The following is a 21,142-nucleotide window of genomic DNA, read 5'->3' on the forward strand; positions in this document are numbered from 1 at the left end:
GAACAAAGAAAGTCATGCACATCTGTGATGGCATGAGGGTGAGTAAATGATGAGAGAAGTTTCATTTCTGGGTGAACTATATATTACATACATTCCACTAATTTCTTTAATGTATTCTGTACAGCCATTAAAAGATCGACACTACCGTGCCGCTATTCACATTTCTTTTCTTTTTTTTATGGCAGTCTATTATTGTGGTATCAGTTTTATCAGGTAAACCCACCCCTTAATGACACAAAAAACTAAATGAATTCTGATTGGTCGCTTTACATGTCCTGGGATGCAAACTACACACCTTTCAGCAAAAGTCACCTTTTCTGAAGCTAACTAGCCCAAATTGTTTGGTAAAATATTCTATATGTTCCATATTTAAATCTCTAAAAGGATTACTTCAAGTTCAAACACTTAAAACAAATCTTTAAATACAACAAAAATCTTTAAATACAAAACAAATAAATTAAATAAATGAAAGTTTATATCTGAAACACCTGCTATGACTTTGTCAACTTTTTCCACCATGAGTTTGCATCTATGTTGGCCAGACAATGCCTTCTCGTCAAATTGGGCAGTTCTTTACTAAATTAGGCCTAAAAACATGCTAAACAATAAATTAATCCTATTTATATTTTTAGAGCATATTTTATTGTTTTGTAGTTTTTATTAAAAATGCAATTTGATACGAAATATGATACTGCTAAAATGTAAAATGCGCAATTGTTTTGCAATTTGGGTGTGCAGAAAACAATGATGTGACATAGCAGTTAAAGATCGTAGCAGCACTGTTGTGCACTTGAAATAGGCACCTCGATTGCTTCAGCTGGATTGTCCTTGTATAAGTACACTGAAGTTGTTTTGAATGGAAGAATCAGTTAAATTACTAATTTGTAAATTAGTACATCTTTTATCAAGCAAACTGTCATAAGTCAGTCATGACTGAAAATTATGTTTACCACTCTCAGACGTACTTTGTGCTATACAATATCAATACTCATTAAACAATATAACGATAGCAATTAATTTCCTTTTCCTTTCTAAATGTATCTTTTGAGACTTAACACATTCCTTGCTTTCATTCCTGATGATAATCATAATGGGTTTTGAATTCAGTGACTAGCTTAAAGGGATAGTTCACTCAAAAATTGTGTTCGGTCATTGTTTACTCACCCTCACATCTTCTGTGGATGAATATAAAGACCACTCTTTTTCATATATTGAAAGTGAATTATGTCTGGGACTGTCAAGCTCCAAAATGTCAATGAAGCACAACTCAAAGCTATTGTATGACTATAATTAGCACAAGTCAAATGGACTAATATTATGATACTTTTAATGATAGTCATTCACTTTCATTATATGGAAAAGAGCGGCCATAGTGTATTCTTAAAACATTTACCTATTATGTTTCATGGAAGAAAGTCAAATGGGTTTGGAATGACATGAAGAGGAGTCAATAATAAAAGAATTACTTTTTTGGGTGAACTATCATTTTAACTTGCTTCACAATACTTTGTTGGACATCTGTATCTAGCTTGCATTTACGGCAGGCGACATGACTTCTTCGGGACTGACCAGATGGCTTTTGAAGGAAGGGACTCGTGGACCTCTGTGCTCTTTCTCAGCATTTGAAGCAGTTTCCTTAACATCACTGTTTTTTTTTTACAGTACTGTCTTAATCTCCAAACAATCCAGAATATGGGGGTGATTTGGAGGCCGTTTGATGTGTTTGTTCCTCCGTCTGCTGTAGTCTGAAAAATGTATCTGAGATGTCTAGCGAACTACAGCTAAGAGAGCGGGTCTGCTGATGATATCTGCTTGCACAGACCCAAAGTAAATTTGAAGCCAAGTTGTGCAGCAGATTTTATCATTCAAGAAATAAGGTTTCTGCTGTACGAAACTCAAGACAGCTGTCTTTTGTCATCTATTCTTCTACAGTTCTGTAAATTTTTATATTTTCTTAAATGAACATTTCTCATGGCCCACTGTTATAATGGCCTCTTATAATGTTGTTGTGAAGTATCTTTTTTTTTTTTTTTTTTTTACCAAATATTTAGTATTTTTAGTACCTTCATCAGGTTGTCTTAATTTACTTGTTACATACACATACATAACATGCAATACACATTTATGTCCATATATATATATGAATGCACAGATGAGTGTATTGAATGAATACATAAAATATACACAAAGGGAATAAATTACATCACCAAATTATCAAACAGAGATTTCTCACTACTAACTCACATCAACGTCTTTATAGAGGATAAATATAAATATGAAATATGAATAAAAAATATGTCAAGTACAGCCTTGTTGTTTTTTTATATATAATTTTATTCTGTAGCATTGAGTAACTTCAGCTTAATTTTTAGTTGTCTTCCCATCCAAACATAACCTATACGGTAACAGATTTACAAATGGGAAACACAAAACTCAAATATAATGGATTTCTTTAACTTGAAAAGCATTAAACCAAGCAGCAATGTTTATTGTTTAGCCCCTTCTATAAAAGCATCTATTTTGTCCTCCTGTGTGTGTCAAGAAATGCACAAGGTTTGTGTTGATAAAGAAATATGTCCTCTTTGGCCAAAAAATTTAAATTAACCAAAATGAGCACTTTTGATGCATCTGAGCCAGAGAAATTAAGAGCTCCTGATGGAGACTGCAGTTCTTGATCCAGTATCTAAGTTACTGCCAGATGTGTGTATGAGTGTATGTCTGTTGCACCACCTCCACTCCGTCGTCTTGCTCTCAGCATCCTTTCAGGCTTGGTGGTGGGGTTGACATTTAGCTGTGACATCACTGCTCCATGTAGCAGAAGTGAGCCATGATGACCCAGGGCTGAGTAAACAAACACACTATCAAGTGAATGCACAGAGCAGACGAAAGGCCAGGCAGCATGCTGTGCTGAGGGTACAGAGCACAAAATCTGTGCCAGACTCCTTTTGGGCTCGCAGAAAGAGAGAAAGAGGGAAACATTTTTTTTTTTTTTTTTTTTAACTTGTACTTTCACAGTTTTTACAAAAGAATTCATACATTTGTTTGGTAATTGTCAGTGTGATTAGAACATGGGTTGTCTACCTTATCTTATCCAGGGACAGATTGTCTTTGTGATGTAATATAATAACTTTATCAAGCATTGTTGCATGATTCTAAACTGGTGCTGATAGAGTTTCTCCTCCCACATTTTCATTTTATTGGTTCATTGCGCCACTTTATTGTCATTCAATTTACATTTGTTCAGTTATGATTGTATGCTCTATGGAAGTAACCAAATCTACTGAAGATTTTACAAGTGGTTGTTAATTTCGTTTGAAAAACCTGTAGAACAAATTAACCATATCATAAATAATCTTCGAAATATACAGTACGTATTTTTTAAAATAAATTAACGTGTCAGTCCACAGACCCCCTACAGTGCCTCTGACCCGCAGGGGTCCGTTGACACCTGGTCGCATACCCTGGGATAAGATTACAGTTCGTTAATCTTATTTTTTTCTTCCTCATTGGTTTGCTTCTAACTCTCCTAAAGTTTACAGGCAGTCTTAAAGGGCTAATTCACACAATAATGATAATTCGATCATTTTCTCACCCTCATGCCATCTCAAACTCATATGAATTTCTTTCTTCTGCAAACACAAACAATGATAATTAGAAAAATGTATGATGCTATTTTGTCCATACAATGTAAATCAATGGGGTCCAATACTTTCAAGCTCCATAAAGGCGGCATAAAATTAATCCATAATCTGACTCGAGTGGTTTATTCCATGTCTTCTGGAGCAATACAATCGCTTTGGGTAACAGACAGAAATGTAAGTCCTTATTCACTATAAATCTTCCACAGAAGAAGGAAAGTCATATGAGTTTGAGATGGCATGAGGGTGAGTAAATGAGAGAAATATAATTTTTGGATGAACTTTTCCTTTAAGTCTCCTTTAAGTATATTAATTGTCCATCTTTTCTCTTTTATTTCTAACTATGTTCTGTTTTTATAACACAACAGGTGTTCCAGGCATTCGTCCCGAACGTTTTGACGAGGGTCTCAGCATGAAGCTCTGTCTCTGGTGGGCGAGCCCATCATGCATCCTGAGATGAACTCCTTCCTGTGACTCCAACATCAGCAGTGCATATCCAGCTTCCTGTTCACCAATGCCCAGTTCCCTGAAGAGATCAGGTGGGCTTCTGGGTGTACTGTTAAAAATTGTTCACATCTTCTTTTTTTTTAATCACTCAACATGTTTATCTGGCTTTTATCCTGTTTCTTATACTGGAAAAGTTAAATAAACAGATAAAGAAACACCTGTTCACATCATAACAAAAAATAATATACATCGATCTTAAGGTCTCCTTTGGTGTTCCACAGAAGAAAGAAAGTCCTAGAGGTTTGGAACAACATGAGGGTGATTAAATTGAAAATAATGGAAAAAATAATGAGTGAAGACAAGCGAGACAAAACAGCTTTCGGCAATAACATTATATTTTTTAGGACTTGTAATATTTTTTATTTGCGGTAATTCAAAAGAAGACAATTGACCTTGTAAATAATTAATAAATTATGAGTTTGAGACTACAGACAGTTAAATCATTCTGAATAAATATCACACTTGCTTTCGGTCTAAATTAGCTGGCCAGTGCAAAGACAGGTAATGATTATTATATGAGATCAATATATGCGCTGTTTAAAAGTGTATGGTGTTGAAGTATTTATCTCATCACAGTTCTTATAGATTCATTACGATCCATATTCATTTACGTTTATGCATTTGGCAGACACTTTTATCCAAAGCGACTTACAGATCCCCCCGGAGCAACCTGGAGTTAAGTGCATTGCTCAAGGGCACAATGGTGGTGGCTGTGGGGATCAAACCAGTGACCTTCTGCTTAACATTTTAGTGCTTTAGCCCACTACGCCACCACCACTCCTGTACTCCATATACATTGGAAAGACAACAAATAACACAGTCTTACACAAGGCCTTGTTCTCTAGATATTTACTGTTTTATCTGTCTCTCTGGCTAAACAAGGGTCCATGACTCTGACTGTAACCAACTGTAAGTCCTAAAATTTGACTGAGCTGTCTTTCAGGCTAAAACGTACAATATGCTTTACTTTTCTCCTTAAAGACCCTGTGAAATCAAAATGAAAGTATTGCTGCTTTTAGTCCAAATCTATTAGCATTAGTGTCATCTATATGCCAGTGTACTTCTAAAGGTTGACAAAAATACATTTTCAGAAGATTAGAGCATTTCAATTCTGCAGTCTCACTCTTCCGGTTAGAAAGATCGAGGCACACTCATGATGCCAAGTGCACTAGAGAAACTTTGTCCAATCAAATGCTTTCTAGAGCAAGAAGGCACTCTCCCTGTAACCTGTTCACTGCACACGGCTGTGTTTTCACCTGCGCTGATTATTGTTTTACACTTCAAAGGAAGCACAATCCATGTTGTGGGGTCTTTCCAAACAGAATTACCAATAATAATCACTGTAGAAGTGAGTTGTGACTGAAAATTATCACCTTTCAACCCCTTGAAGCCGTGGAGGATAATTGCCTTTGAAGGAAAAAGGGCATATGGACTATCACTTCTGGTTGGAACACAATCGCAGGAATCAGACGCGATGAAAGTGTCTGGAGTTTATATTTAATGCAGCCATTTTTCAGTGGTTTCTTGGGATGTACATCATGAGCTAGTGTTCTTTGCTCTTTCTATTTAGTGAGGTGTGATTGAAAACATTGAAATATTGTCATGTTTTATTTGCTTGTTACTGATTTGCCTTCATAACTTGCACAACAGCTCCTGCCTCATCATTAGTGAAGTCTGTGATGCCCTGTTTTTGGGCTGGTGTGGCAGTGCGGAGGGCGGGTTTGGGGCGGGGCGGGGCCATGATTCCGCACAATCGGCCCCTAATTAGGCTGATTAAACCCAAGAGGGTTAATGGCGACCGGAGATGGCAATGTGACAGAGAGAGAGTTACAGGCAGCTGCCCGACACCTGTGTGTGTTTGTCTTTTTGTTTAAGTTTGTTATTCAATGCACCGCAGAAGAGTCCTCGCCACTACCATCCACCCCAACAGAGCAGCTGCGGCCATCTGCCGGGGGACAGAGGAGCCCGGCCGCCTGAGAGCGAAGAAAAGGCTGCCGAACGCGAGGGGAGGAGGGGCTCATGGCCAACCGCCTGGAGTGGGAGGACCGCTGCCAGGGGCGGAGGGGACTCCTACCAGCCGCTAAAACGCAGTGGGGTCAGAGAACCGCCGATTGCGAGTGGGGAAAGGCTCCTGACCGACCGCCTGGAATGGGAGGACCACAGCCATGTGCGGGGGAGACCCATTCCGCCCACTGAAAACAGGTGCTCTGTGACCTGAGAGAACAAGGGAGGAATGTGTCAGGACGGAGGGCGGGGCCGGGCCGTGATTCTGGACACCCGGCCCCTAATTAGACTGATTAAGCCCGAGAGGGATAAAGGGGACTGGAGACGGCAGTGTGAGAGCGAGTGAGTTAAGGGCAGCTGCCCGACACATGTGTGTGTTAAGTTTATTATTCAAATATAATTTTTATTGTTAAGCTGGTTCTCTCCTCCTCCTTTCCATTGAACTGTGTTACAGCTGGTTATGCTGGATATTATGTGCGGTAATGTGCGGTTTCCTGCATCCCTCAGTTATTCGGCGGATTATATGAATGCTGTAAGCTTTTGCCTGTGAAGGGGCCGGATATTTGGGCGAATTATCTTCTTTTGGTAAGTGGTCTTTTACGAGCAGGTGATATGTAATCATTTAGTAATGTATTTTTTGTTTGTATTCGTTATAGGATTCTCCCTCTCATTTATAGTGATCATTGATCTCCGAAACTGTGCTCGGCCCTGTCGCTTTTCAGCTGCCATGCTGTGGGAACGCATGCACATGGAAAATAGCAGCGGGGATTGTTGCTGTCTGGTTTCAATTTGTTTGTTTTATTTTTCGTTTTGAATATTTCTTTGTGATTGCTCATCATTGTTGCTTGTTGCATGACTGAGTTATGTGAAACTACCAAATTGTGATACTGTTGTGATTACCCATCACCATTGTTTTCTGGGTGACTGAACTATGGGAAATCTTCAAATTGTGATACTGTTGTGATTACCTATCACCATTGTTTGCTGGGTGACTGAACTATGTGAAATCATCAAATTGTGATACTGTTGTGATTACCCATCACCATTGTTTGCTGTGTGACTGATATTTATTAAACTATCAACTGTGATTGAATTTAAGTTTTGTTTATTTACTACTTTTTGATCTCTTTAAGGAGCTGGGGTCCCACGGGTGGAAGGATCTTTTGGTGGTGGTACTCTTTCAATGTGTGCCTACCTTGTGACACTTTTGAAGTGTTTGATTGAGTGATCTGAGTGCATGTCTTTCGTTTTTTCTTTTCTTAGGTAAATGTTTAGTCTTTGTGTAAATCGTTTCTTTGTATTGTTATTGTAGTGTATTTGAAACTGAGAGCTGTCATCTGCTGTATAGTGCCATTGAAGCTATTTTAAAAAAGTGACACTGTTTGGAATATATTTATTAATAAAGTTTTGTATTTTGATACGATTCTCACGTTTTCTGCCTACCATTTTTAGAGAATCGAACCTGTGTGACTTAATAACCATTTTTGGTTATTAATATTTCCCCTGGGTGAAATTCCCAGGGTGGCGTAGTCGAGAACCCTTATAAGTAAAAGAATTTGGCTTGTGGATAGAATCTGTACCGCTCCCTCACATTCTGGCGTAGTCGGCAGGGTCCCTATTGTGTAGTGCAGAGATGTGGGTATTGTTTTGTTGGTTTAGTGTTTTGGATGTTGTGTGTTTCCTTTTCTTTTGCAGAAACCAGAGAGCAGCAGTCTCTGCAGTTAGTGTGAAGAATAAACCCTTAGAATTTCACATTCATCTATAGCGGTAAGTGATTGTTTTGCAATTATGGATGATGAACTGCGTGAGTTGAGAGAATTAGTAGCCCAGCTAAAGGCAGATAATGAAAGATTGCAACAGGAGCAAGTGCCGTTTGTGGCACAGGGTCCATCTATTGCTTCCATTCCTGCATTTGCAGACCCTCCGCTCATTGGTACTAGTGCACCAGCGACGGAGCGATTCTTTATTTATTTTTTATTCCTATGGACCGAAGGTGCCCAAAATGTTATGGTAGGTCCGGCATTGGCATCAATGAGTGGGTGGAAAAGGCCCAGGCCTGCATGTGGCTTCGCCATCTCTCTAATATTGACCAGGCATTTTTTTTGTTTGATCATTTGGAGGGAGAGGCGAGGGAGGAAATTCAATATCGGTCGGGAGACGAGATGGAGGATCCAAATAAAATCATTCAGGCATTGCGTGAATTGTATGGTTATACGAAATCGTATGTAGCTCTTTAAGAGTCCTTTTTTTCCAGGAGACAACAGGATGGGGAGACCTTATTGGAGTTGATGAATCTTCTGGAAAAAGTAAAATGTCAGTCGCCTTATGGTGTGCCTAATGCAGAAACTTTGCTGCGAGATCAATTTGTTGAATATGTTAGTGATGAGGAGCGGAGAGCTTTTCATTTTCCACCGGTGCGTGCAGACTCGGCTTTAACAGGGGGTGTGCAGTCACCATCCAGGCAACCATCAGGAAACTAGTATCCACCAAGTTGCAGGGCCACAGCTTGGTTGGGAAAAAGACAAAAGGTGTTTTGATTGGTTCAGATTTTATGTCTCATTTTATGTCGACTTGCCCTCAACTCGTCGTGTGTATGAGTGGGGTCAAGGTACCTTGAGAATCGAACCTGTGTGACCTAATAACCATTTTTGGTTATTAATATTTCCCTGGGTGAAATTCCCAGGGTGGCGTAATCAAGAACCCTTATAAGTAAAAGAATTTGGCTTGTGACTAGAATCTGTATCACATCAGCGAGCTGAGATCACTTCTGTTCCACTCATCTCTGTAGAGTGTTTGCTGTTGGATCTATGGCGCATTTCAGCGGCTTTCTCATTGTCTGTATGGCAGGGCAGCTTTGCCCCTGGGTGCTTTGACAGTGCTTCTAAAAGAGAGTATTTCCCTAAAAGAGTTTATTTCTCTAAAAGGAGTACACACAGCAGGCGTTGAACGTCCTTTTCAGGACGCGTCTTTTTAAAGATGCCCTTCCGCCCCTGTGTAGTTTCTGGATGCGGTCGATTTCTCTGACGGGCACAGACGCTGCCTCGTGTGTCTGGGGATCACACTGAGGGGCCGTTTTTGGATGGTTCATGTTCTCACTGCGAGAACTTAACCATGGTCCTAAAAAGGAACGACACTCCAGCTGCCCCCCGCGTCACTCCTTCTTCCCACGGGATTGAGGATGACCCGGCTGGCGATGGAGGCGATTTGTGAATGGCAGCGGGCTTTGTTTCGCCAGGTAGATCCCCATGAACCACCTGCCCCCGTCATGCTCATTGACTTCCGTCCAGGCTCGAGGTGAGAGCGGCTTGCCTCACGGCCAGTCTGTTTACTCCCTCTGACCCGCTGAGCTGGATGATGAATTTGCGCTGCATCGGAGAGCGTCCCGGTGTCTGACCTGAAAGACTCTACTGGACAGCCACCTTCGGGTCGGCACGGCCAGATGGCCGACATGCTTGCCTGGGCCACAGCCTCATGGCTAGACGATTGGGTCCTCGGGTCCGGGTACCGCTCACAGCCATGCTGTGTTTTCTTTTCTTTCTTCCCGGAGGTGCATGATGAGCTGACGATGTCATGGAGGGCACCTTTCACTGCCCGCAACCAACCTCTTCGCTCATCCGCGCTCACTACCCTCGGCCCAAGGGTACTCGGAGGTCCCCCAGGTGGACAGAGCAGTTGTGATCCACCTATGTCCAGAAAACGCTCCCCTCCAAGGCCTGTAGGATGATGTCGTCACTGACCGCCAAAGCCTACAGTGCCACCGGACAGGCCACAACGCCCCCTTCTCCCAGCTCGGCCTATTCAGTGACACCGTCAACGACTTCGCCCCGCAGTTTTCGCCGGTGAAGAAACAGACGGAGGCCATTTCCCACATCATGCCCCGCCGCCGTTCCAGCATGTGCCATGCTCCGTCTGCTCACTGAGGGTGTCCCCCTGCTGCTTCCAAATGCCAGGCAGCTCTGCCTCAACCCGCCTCTTCACGAAGGTTGCAGAGGCAGCCCTTGCCCCGCTAAGGGAAGTAGGCATCTGCATACACAATTAACTCGACGACTGGCTCATCCTAGCCCACTCTCGAGAGTCACTGTGCGCCCACAGGGACCAGGTGCTCAGGCACCTCAGCCATCTAGGGCTTCAGGTCAACTGGGAAAAGAGCAAGCTCGCCCCGGTTCAGAGCATCTCTTTTCTCTCCTACAGAGGTTTCTCCCGCTACCTTGGGGCAAGCACGTCTTGATTTGCTCAGACAGCACCACCACGATAGCGTACATAAATCGCCAAGGCGCTGTGTGCTCTTGTCACATGACGCAACTCGCCGCCATCTCCTCCTTTGGAGCCAGCAGCGACTCACATCCCGGGCAACCTCAACAAGGCAACGGATGCCCTGTCGCCCCCAGGTGGTCCAGCTGATTTGGGAGCGGTTCGGCAAAGTGCAGGAAGACCTGTTTGCTTCCCAAGAGACATCCCACTGCCTGCTCTAGTACTCCCTAGCGGAGGATCCCCTCGGGATAGACGCGCTAGCACACAACTGGCCCTGGGGGCTGCACAAGTATGCATTTCCACCAGTGAGCCTACTTGCACTGGTGCTGTGCAAGTTCAGGGAAGATGAGGAACAAGTCACTCTAGTGGCCCCCTATTAATCCGTGAACCCTGAATTCACGGATTAATCCCCTGTGTGTATTTTCCACGGTACGGTCCCCCTACTGGCGGACCCGCATCTCCCTTGGGCAGTCCCTGCCCCCTGGTCACCATGTTTGTAGCAACGTGTTCACAGCAGGTAGGATCTACCACCACGCCATTTCCCCATGTGGCCTGAAAACACATGTGACGTATTTTGCCACACTCTACCTCCCCCCAGCCTGGGCAGGTGGTGGTCTCCATGGGGTCTTTTCCCCCTGAAAGAATAGGAGTTGAAAGAATAGGAACTTCCCCGATGCCATTAAAATGGCCCCAGCTGCTTTAAATTTATGCAAGAAATATGGAGAGAGAAAAGGCTCGGCTGGCGCGGCCTGCTCCCATGCTTGGCACGTCGCTTTGTTCCCCCCCTTTGGGATGCCGGGAACCTAAAAGGTTTATGACGTTTTTTATGGGCCGTTGGGGAAGGGTACGTGCAGTCTGAAGCAGTCTGTTGGTTTGGCATGCAATTGCCTGCCCGCACCCGTGTTAGCAGCTCACGTACGTGGTTCAGAGCATGGCGTGATTGAATAGGGACACCTAGTGTCACTTCATTCAACACAGCGTCGAATGAGCGACAGACGGGGAACGTCTAGGTTACTTTTGTAACCTCCGTTCCCTGATGGAGGTGTCCCCCCCGGCCACGACGCTGAACCGAGCCACTGTAATGGCCGAACCTTATTATTGGCTCCTCTGTGCAAAACCTGAATGAACAGATGCATGATTCCCTCCTTTTATACCGTATGTCCAGGGGAGGGACATGCATATTCTGTCTGCCAAACTCTCATTAGCCTTTTCTCAAGTTCAGAGGTAACCGAGGCCTTCAATGAAGTTCCCTAGTGTCGCTTCATTCGACACAACGTCTCGTTCCCTCCATCAGGGAACAGAGGTTACAACAGGAACCTAGACATTTTTTTCAATGCTGATGGGTTTCTGGTCCCATGGAAACCAGAAGTTATTGTGTTTGTAACCAATTAAGAGCGTGATTCAGAGGTTACATTTTCACTCTAAAATTATAATTTTTTCTCCACTCCTGTTAGGTTTAGGGCTGGAGTTTGGGTGTATGGTTAATAAAATATGCATTTATGTTGACTATTACATCATTTACAACTAAAAATGCCACTTGTTTTTGGTGCCATCCTGTGGACATTTCACCCTGAAACTGAAGTTTACGCATGGCCATACATTTTTGTACAAGTTAATATGAATCTTTAGGGTCTAAATGAAAACTTTTTAATATACTTTCATTAAAAATTCTCATTAGTATTTTAAGAAAACACTAATTTTACCTGCTCAAAAACAGCTCTGTTTTCAGCACGCCGTTTCAGACCATATGACTTTAAATGATAATGAGCTTTGGTCACCCCGCCACTCAGTTCTGGAGTTATTCTCCGTATAACTGTTTTTTTGACATTACTTCTTAATCAGTAACATACAAGTAAACCAGGTGTAACTTAGTGTTACCATGTTAACTGTAACCATAACGCGTTGTTCATTATAAACGTGGGATTATGAATTATATTGAGAACGTCGTAACGTTATGGAAAACATGCCGTAATGTACCCTGAGTGTAAACATTAGCCACATTCATTGTGAAGCGTGCAAGCGATTTGCAAAGCTTAATATAAAGGTTAATAAAACGTTACACTTACATCTTCTGGAGGTGCAGAGGGAATATAAATAGTTGGTACCGAATCTTTTTTCAACAGCAGCTTCTTAGCAAAACCAGCTTTATACTGACCCTCCTTTATAAAGCAGTCTGGTGAAAAATGATTCGCGCAAACATGAACGCATTGACATTGCTCGTGGGGAATATTCCTATCGTAAACAAAACTCAGCCACTGCGTCTTCAGCGGTTCAGATTTAGAAACATCAAAATGACTGCTGTGTTCATTATTACACAGAAGAACAGAACACCACAATCGCTTTTAGGCGCCATTCTGCTCCAGTGTATCAACAATGATGAAGGACTATGATTGACAGCTCACTCACGAGCGAGGGCGGGTCTGTGTTGAAACACTGCTGTCAATCAACAATCCTGGGAGGGGCGTCCGACCGTGTGACGTCACACGGTCGAACGGCTTGATTTGAGGCAGGGGAAAATATATAAGGAGATTAAAACAAAAACACTGGATGGATTTTTATCATAACAGGATGGTTGTGTACAGGCACAGCCAACACACATTTCAGTACAATCAACTTGAAAAAGTGCATGTACCATTATATGACCCCTTTAACAACATTTCCATCTTTGGCTATTGGAGGGCTTTGATTCGATTTTCAGTAAGCACGGACCGATTTCAGCTGAAGAACTTCTGACCTACTGTCTGTATTGAACCCAGAACACTCCTTAAAATATATTAAAAAAAAATATCCATAATATGGCTGAATTACTTGGAGAAAATCGACATTTTCACTCATAAGTCAAGACCTCTGTTTTATGTGGAGAGTGGACTGACCTTTTCACCGAGAGCTCTGAGTCTGTCCAGCGCTGCCAGAAGTCTTCAAAAAGTGGATGGTCAATTTTCTTCAGACTGTCCTTGGTGATAGCCTCCATGCTGACATAGATGTGTTACAGGTACTAGACTCGTAAATATGGAGGAAAGACAGAGTGAGTTGAAAGAATAAGAAAATTATTTACCATCATGTCATTAATAGACATCTACCAAGAACCGTGCTCTTTAACATATTAAAAGTGAACTAAGTAATTTTTGGGTTGTTGCGCTGGCCGACTTGGCAATTGTGTTGGACGGCAAGGATGCAGCATCATGGAAAATGCAATCATTTTCCGGTTCCATTGTAGAAATGCACTAATTGCAGTCAGCCATGATTAATTAGTGAGCAAGAGTGCCTGATAAAAGTTGGGTTACCAAGATAAAGTGAGTAGTATTTGTCTGGTCATGTGATCTCATCATGGCAGGAAGAAGGGTCAATATGCCAGCTGGGCACATGCAAAACCGATGACAAAAAAATCTAAAATAAAATGGATGTGGATATGATCCTAAGTGCCATATTGTGAATATTCCTAATATGCATGGCCTCTCAAACCTTATTACTTACTGGGCAAATTCTCTTAAAATTAGACAACACTAAAAACAATAAAATTACAAAAAGGTCTCAGTATCATCTGTTAATTTGAGTTGTAGTTGAGCCTTTTGTACTTTTGTACCAATTTATCATTGAACTCGAGAAAAAAAAAAAAATAAATAAATATTGATATGAGCAAAGCAGCTGGTCCAGACATTCATTACAATGCAATATGAGATAGCCTTTCTCAGATGGGGGTTTTGTGCTGGGACTCTCTGTGAATATAAACTCTGTTTCCTCTGTTGGTTTGTTTACTACGGAATAGATGAATGTCTCAGCACGATAGCCAGACAAAACTTGAAGCCATGAGGTAAACACCACAACTATTGACAAGCGTTTGTCACATATTTCAGTGGTTGAGGTGACAGACCTTACTCTGAGATAACCCACGTGATCTGTCAGAAGGTTTGGTGCACAGTGGTCGGGTGAATGAGACGAGAATGTATTTTGCTTTAAGCTGGTGAGCAGAATGAGTCGGAGAGCTAAAAGCTTTTTTGCTGCTTCTGAAAACTCATGAATTTAGCACAAGGCGGGAGAATTGGAGGAGCTGGGAGTGGAAGTTTGTGATTTGCAATTCTTCGCCTGATTATGCCTTATCAGTCCAGTTACAGCCTGCGAAAGACTTCAAAGACTGCGGAACTTCAAACTGAAGGATGTTCTGCAGTTATAACACATACAGATACACAGAGAGTAAACACATACAGAAACAGGAGTGTTTTCTGTGGATCAGAATGACTTAAGAATTGAAAGGCAGAGCAAGAGATAAAACAATAAACTATTTTGTCCCCATACTAGATGTGAACCTAATGATTATAGGTCTATTCACACAAATTGTTTTATGTGAATAGCATATTCTTGCTAAATAAAAATGTTAAAACAAAACAATACTGCGAAAAGATAACCTATCTGACCAGTAAAGAAAACACATAAGAAAACACAGCGAATCCACATGTTGCAAAGGCATAGAGGAAAAATGCAAGGGTTTGCAAACTGTTCTGTTACTAGCCAGGTTTTTATCCAAGTTGCAAATTTAATTTATGCAAAAAATCTGAATATTGCAAACACATTTTGTGAATAAAGCCCTATTTCCATCCCAAGAGAACACACATTGAAAATCCAACATAGTCTCATGAGAATTCGAACAATTTCATATTGAACAATGTTGCAAGTTCAATGCATTGCAACTAGGGCTGTCAATCAATAAAAAATGTTTATCAAATGAAGTACATGGTGTTCGATTAATTAATCGCGATTAATCGCATATACAAATATTTGCTGAGAAAGCCCCTCATATAACAATAATTAAATTTCCCCTTCTGTCGCTCTCTCCACGTTGTGTCAGAGAAGCGACACTAGGAGTCTCTCTTGAGCGCCGATATTCACCTCTGGACTATGAAAAAAGGCCAATGAGAGTTGGCAACCAGTATTTGCATGTCCCGCCCCCGGACATACGGGTATTTAAGCGGCGCAAATACGGGAGTTCATTCAGAAAATTTCTTCGGAGCCGATGGTCGTGCATGCAGTTACACACCAAGTTCCTGTTTAATCCTCTGACGCTCTGCATGCTGTTGGATCTGACGGCGCACAACAGCGGCTTTCTCATTCGTGCACGGCTGTGCATTCTTGCCCCTGGGCGCTTCGACAGCGCAGACAACTCGAAAGAGTTATTCTAAAAGAGTGAATTTCGCTCTAAAAGAGCAAAACACAGCGGCGTTGAACGTCCTTCTCAGGACGCGTCTTTTTAAAGACGATTTTCCGCCTCTGTGTAGTTTCTGGATGCGTTGATTCTCCCCACCTCTGACGGCCATAAAAACTGCCTTGCATTCCTGGGTTGCGATCACACGCAGGCAGCATTTTTATGAATGGTCTAAGTTTTCAGTAGGAGAACATAACCATGACAGCATTGCGGTTGTAGGCTTTTTCTTGTAGTGAGAAAAAGCCACTTCAGCCGCCCACCGCGCCTTGCCTCCTTCCTACGGGATTGAGGCAGGCGCCGCAGGCGATGAAAACGATCTGGGGACAGTGACGGGCTCCGTTTCGCCGGGTGAACCCCCTCGAAACCCCCCGCCTCCCCGGCACGCTTGCTTGTTTCCGTCCGAGTTCAGGATGAGCATTCTCTCCAATGGGTTATGTTTTCAGTGTGAGAACATAACCGCGGCAGCGTTGCGATCTCTGCTTTCTCTTATAGTGAGAGAGAGCCATTTCAGCCGCCCCCGCGCCTCGCCTCCTTCCTACGGTATTGAGGCAGGCGCCACGGGCGATGGAGAACGATCTGGGGAGAATAACGGGACGCTTTCGCCGGGTAAATCCCCTCGAAAACCTCCCGCCTCCCCGGCACGCTTGCCTGCTTCCCCCGAGCTCGGGATTAGTGCGGTCCGCTTAACAGCCTACCGTCCGGTCCCTCGAGCTCCCCGGCATTGGATGATGACATCACCGCTGCATCGGAGAGCGTAACAGCGGCGCCGAATGCGGATAACTCGCCTGGGCCGCCACCTTCGGGTCTCCGCCCAGTCTGAGCCTGACGCAAGAAGGTCCGCTATGCTTCCCCGGGCTTAATTGGTTCCGCAGGCATGTGCGCCGCTCACAGCCACGCCCCCCCCCGGATTCCTTCCCGGATGTGCATGACGAGCTGAGCAAGCCCAGCTTCCTCGCTCCTCCGCTCTCGCTACCCTCGGTGGTAGAACGGTCCCAGACCGCTCCCCCCTGCACGCCATGGCCCCCTCCTGCAAGTCCACCGGGCCAGGGCACTTCAAATCTGCACTTGGGTGGTCCTGTTCTTGACGTGCTGCAGGAACTGCACTCAAACAGGAGATGGCCACCCCGTGATCCAGAAACGCAACAATGGACAGGCAGTACGGGAGGCAGACAAAGCACGCTTTCTCAAACGCCCCCGTCTCCCAGCTCCGTCCATTCGGCGACACCACTTGACGACTTCACCCAGCAGTCCTCAGTGGTGAAGAAACAGACGAAGGCTATTTTCGAGCAAAAAAAGCATCCTGCCCTGCCACAAACCTGCCGCCAGGGGCCATGCCCTGTCTGCTCGCCGAGGGCGTCCTCCTGCGGCTTTCAAGAAAGAAAGAAAGTGGTGCTCCGCCTCAACTAACAAGTGAGTGGGCCCAGCTCTCAGCCCCAGCGTTGAGCTCCCCACAGAAGTTGGACGCCCATCGTCTCACGGACCCCCTTGAGGACCCAGAAGGCTCCCAGGCGCTCCTGAGATGACAGACCCAGAGACCGAGACGTTAGCTCCGGAGCTGGTAAGACCACTCCGTTCCCCGGTGGAGGGCCGGGAGGAGAATTTTTTGTTAAATTCTTTACACTCTATAGAGCTATTTCCTTGTTGTCTCTGGGGTCACCTGGCCCGCAAATGCCGTTCTCACGGCACTCTGCTTTCAGGCCTCAACAGTCCCGGCTCCATGGACGCGGTGTCCCCGCCTTCAGCCCCATGACTGTTCCCCGGCCGGCCGGTTCAGATGAGTCCAGAGGACGCCAACATCAGACCTCCTCCTCAGTCACGAACCCGCCCCCTGCCGGATGCGCGGAGCAAGGTAAGTGCTTTGAGTTTATTCTCAGCACCAGAGCCTCGGGACGCCACGTTGCCTCCCGACGCCGTGTTACCTGTTCCGCACCGCTGCAAAGCCCCGCCGGGTACGTCCAAAAAACTCGTCCCCTTGGTGCCCCTAGGACGGAGTTTAGAGGCGTGGCTTTCACTGCCCGACCCGTCACGCTGGCTGCACCGGACCATTCGACTCGGTTACGCAATTCAGTTTGCCAGGTCTCCGCCCCCCCTCGTGGGCGTACATTTTTCCGCAGTACACGGCCAACATGCCCATTCCCTGCATGAAGAAATCGCCTCCCTTCTATTAAAGGACGCGATAGAGCCTGTCCCTCCAACCGAAACGAAGAAGGGTTTCTACAGCCCTTACTTCAATGTACCCAAGAAAGGCGGCGGCTTACGACCGATCTTGGACCTGCGAGTTCTCAATCGGACCTTGTCCAAACTCCCGTTCAAAATGCTCACCCAGAAACAAATTCTATCTGGCATCCGGCATCTAGATTGGTTCGCAGCGGTAGACCTGAAGGACGCGTACTTCCACGTCTCAATTCACCCTCGACATCGACCCTTCCTAAGGTTCGCGTTCGACGGCCAGGCGTATCAGTACAAAGTCCTCCACTTCGGCCTGTCTCTGTCCCCTCACGAAAGTCTCAGAGGCAGCTCTTGCCCCACTCCGAGAAGCCGGCATATGCATACTCAATTACCTCGATGACTGGCTCATACTGGCCCACTCCCGAGAGTTACTATGCGCACACAGAGACCAGGTGCTCAGCCACCTCAGCCATTTGGGGCTTCAGGTCAACTGGGAAAAGAGCAAGCTCTCCCCGGTCCAGAGCATCTCTTTTCTCGGTCTGGAGTTAGACTCAGTCCCAATGACAGCACGTCTCTCCAACGAGCGTGCTCAGTCAGTGCTGAAATGCCTCGCTTCCTTCAAGCCAGGCGCCGTGGTCCTGCTAAAACATTTCCAACAGCTCCTGGGGCATATGGGATCCTCCGCGGCAGCCATGCCGCTGGGGTTGATGCATATGAGACCACTTCAGCAGTGGCTCCGGACTCGAGTCCCGAGACGAGCATGGCGCCGCAGCACGCACAACGTAAAAGTTACCTCTGCCTGCCGCCAAACCTTCAAACCCTGGACAGACCTCTGCTTTCTAAGGACAGGAGTACCCTTGCAGCAGGTGTCCCGACACGTTCTGGTCACAACTGACGCCTCCAAACTGGGTTGGGGCGCCGTGTGCAACGGGCGCGCAGCCGCAGGCTGATGGAACCGAGGCTCGCTGCGCTGGCACATCAACTGCCTAGAGCTGCTGGCTGTTTTTCTGGCCCTGCAGAAGTTTCTTCCGTTAATTCGGAACAAACACGTCCTAGTCAGGACAGACAGCACCACGGTCGTAGCCTACATAAACCGCAAAGGCGGAGTACGCTCCCTCCACATGTCACAGCTCGCCCGTCGTCTCCTCCTTTGGAGTCATCAGCGACTGGAGTCACTGCACGCCACTCACATCCCCGGCAACCTCAATGTGATAGCGGACGCGCTGTCAAGACAAAGCTTGCCTGGTGGAGAGTGGAGGCTCCACCCCCAGTCGGTCCAGCTGATTTGGGACCGGTTCGGCAAGGCTCAGGTAGACCCGTTTGCCTCCCAAGAAACCTACCACTGCCCGCTCTGGTATGCCCGGACAGAGGCTCCCCTCGGGGCAGACGCGTTGGCACACAGCTGGCCGGTGGGGCTGCGCAAGTACGCATTTCCCCCAGTGAGCCTTCTTGCACAGGTGCTATGCAAGGTCAGGGAGGACGAGGAGCAAGCCATTCTGGTAGCCCCTTACTGGCCCACCCGGACTTGGTTTTCGGACCTCACGCTCCTCACGACAGCCCCTCCCTGGCAAATTCCCCTGAGGAACGACCTTCTTTCTCAGGGACGGGGCACGCTCTGGAACCCGCACCAAGACCTCTGGAACCCCCACGTCTGGCCCTTGGACGGGATGCGGAAGATCTAGCCGGCCTACCACTGACCGTCATAGACCTGTTTGCCTCCCAAGAAACCTCCAACTGCACGAGAATCAATCAAGCCAGAGCCCCCTCTACCAGGCATCTCTATGCTCTAAAGTGGTGTCTGTTCGCGGACTGGTGTTCTTCCCGAGCCGAAGACCCGCAGAAGTACGCAGTTAGGTCAGTGCTCGTGTTTCTTCAGGAGAGGCTGGAGAGGAGGCTGTCCCTCTCCACCCTCAAGGTGTATGTCGCCGCTATCGCGGCCCACCACGACACAGTAGACGACAAGTCTCTTGGTAAGCACGACTTAATCGTCAGGTTCCTAAAAGGTGCCCAGAGGATAACTCCCTCCCGGCCTAACCTGCTCCCCTCCTGGGATCTCCCGGTCGTCCTTACGGGACTCCAGAGACCCCCCTTCGAGCAGCTTGACTCAGCTGGACTCAGGGCCCTCTCTCTCAAGACTGCCCTGCTGATCGCGCTCGCTTCCATCAAGAGGGTCGGAGACCTGCATGCGTTCTCTGTTAGCGACGCTTGCCTGGAGTTCGGTCCGGCAGATACTTTCGTGATCCTAAGACCCCGACCGGGCTTTGTGTCCAAGGTTCCTACCACGCCCTTCAGGGATCAGGTGGTGAACCTGGAAGCGCTGCCCCGGGAGGAGGCAGACCCAGCCCTTTCACTGCTGTGTCCAGTACGTGCTTTACGTATTTATCTGGACCGCACACAGAGCACCAGACGCTCTGAGCAGCTCTTCGTCTGCTTTGGGGGACAGCAGAAAGGGAACACTGTCTCCAACCAGAGACTCGCCCACTGGGTTGTCGACGCCATTTCCCTGGCTTATCACACCCAGGCCGTGCCCCCCCCCCTTGCGGGTCGGAGCTCACTCCACCAGGAGTGTTGCGTCCTCATGGGCACTGGCTAGGGCCACTGCCCTAGCAGACATTTGTAGAGCAGCGGGCTGGGCAACACCTAACACTTTTGCGAGATTCTACAATCTACGAGTTGAGTCAGTATCGTCCCGTGTTTTCTAAGGTACCGAGCCCGTAGAACTCGGTGGCACGCCCACGATCTGACCGGGTGAATCGCTTGCACCTGGCGCCCTTCCCCCTAACCAGGGGAAACAGTGCGCCTTCATTCCCAGGAGATCTCAGGTTTGGGACACTGGTCGATTCCTCCCTAGCCCTTGTGGGTCGCAGTTCAGCGGAGGAACTCGCTGACCCAAGCCACTGCGGGTACCGCAAGCTACCCTGTACTGGTATAGGTGCTCCACAGGTAAGGCCTCCTTCGGACTCCCCCTGTGTGTAACACCACGGTTCTGTCCTCTCTGGCGAGCTGACACCCGTGTTTCCCTTAGGCAGTCATGGCTGCCTCGGCTGCCGTGCTGTATGTTCCCCCCTCTATGAGGCTGGATCCACCACCACACCGACTTTTCCACATAGGCCCTAAGCAGGCCTCTGATGGTTTTGCCACTTAAACTTGCCTCCCCTCTCGGGTAGGCGTGGCCTCCGCAGGGTCTTCTCCGCCCTGGATAAGGGCTAAGACCCCCTTCCCTCAATGCGTGTAAGGGCCCCGGCCTTAGTTGCTCTATGCGAGAAACATAGAGAGAAAAGAGGCCCGGCCAGGCTTGGCCCGTTCCCAGGTTGGCGGCCAGCACCTTGTTCCCCTCCAGGGTAACGATAAGGAATCCTGATGGCTTAAATGGGGC

General features: G+C 46.3%; 1 pseudogene; it reads left to right on the plus strand.

The window, feature by feature from the left end:
* The window catches only part of LOC127631663 (S-adenosyl-L-methionine-dependent tRNA 4-demethylwyosine synthase TYW1-like), a 116,387-nt pseudogene that overhangs the window by 40,751 nt on the left and 54,494 nt on the right, over positions 1 to 21,142 (plus strand).

Source organism: Xyrauchen texanus, chromosome 38 (assembly GCF_025860055.1).
Source record: "Xyrauchen texanus isolate HMW12.3.18 chromosome 38, RBS_HiC_50CHRs, whole genome shotgun sequence".
NCBI classification, from domain to species: Eukaryota; Metazoa; Chordata; class Actinopteri; order Cypriniformes; family Catostomidae; genus Xyrauchen; species Xyrauchen texanus.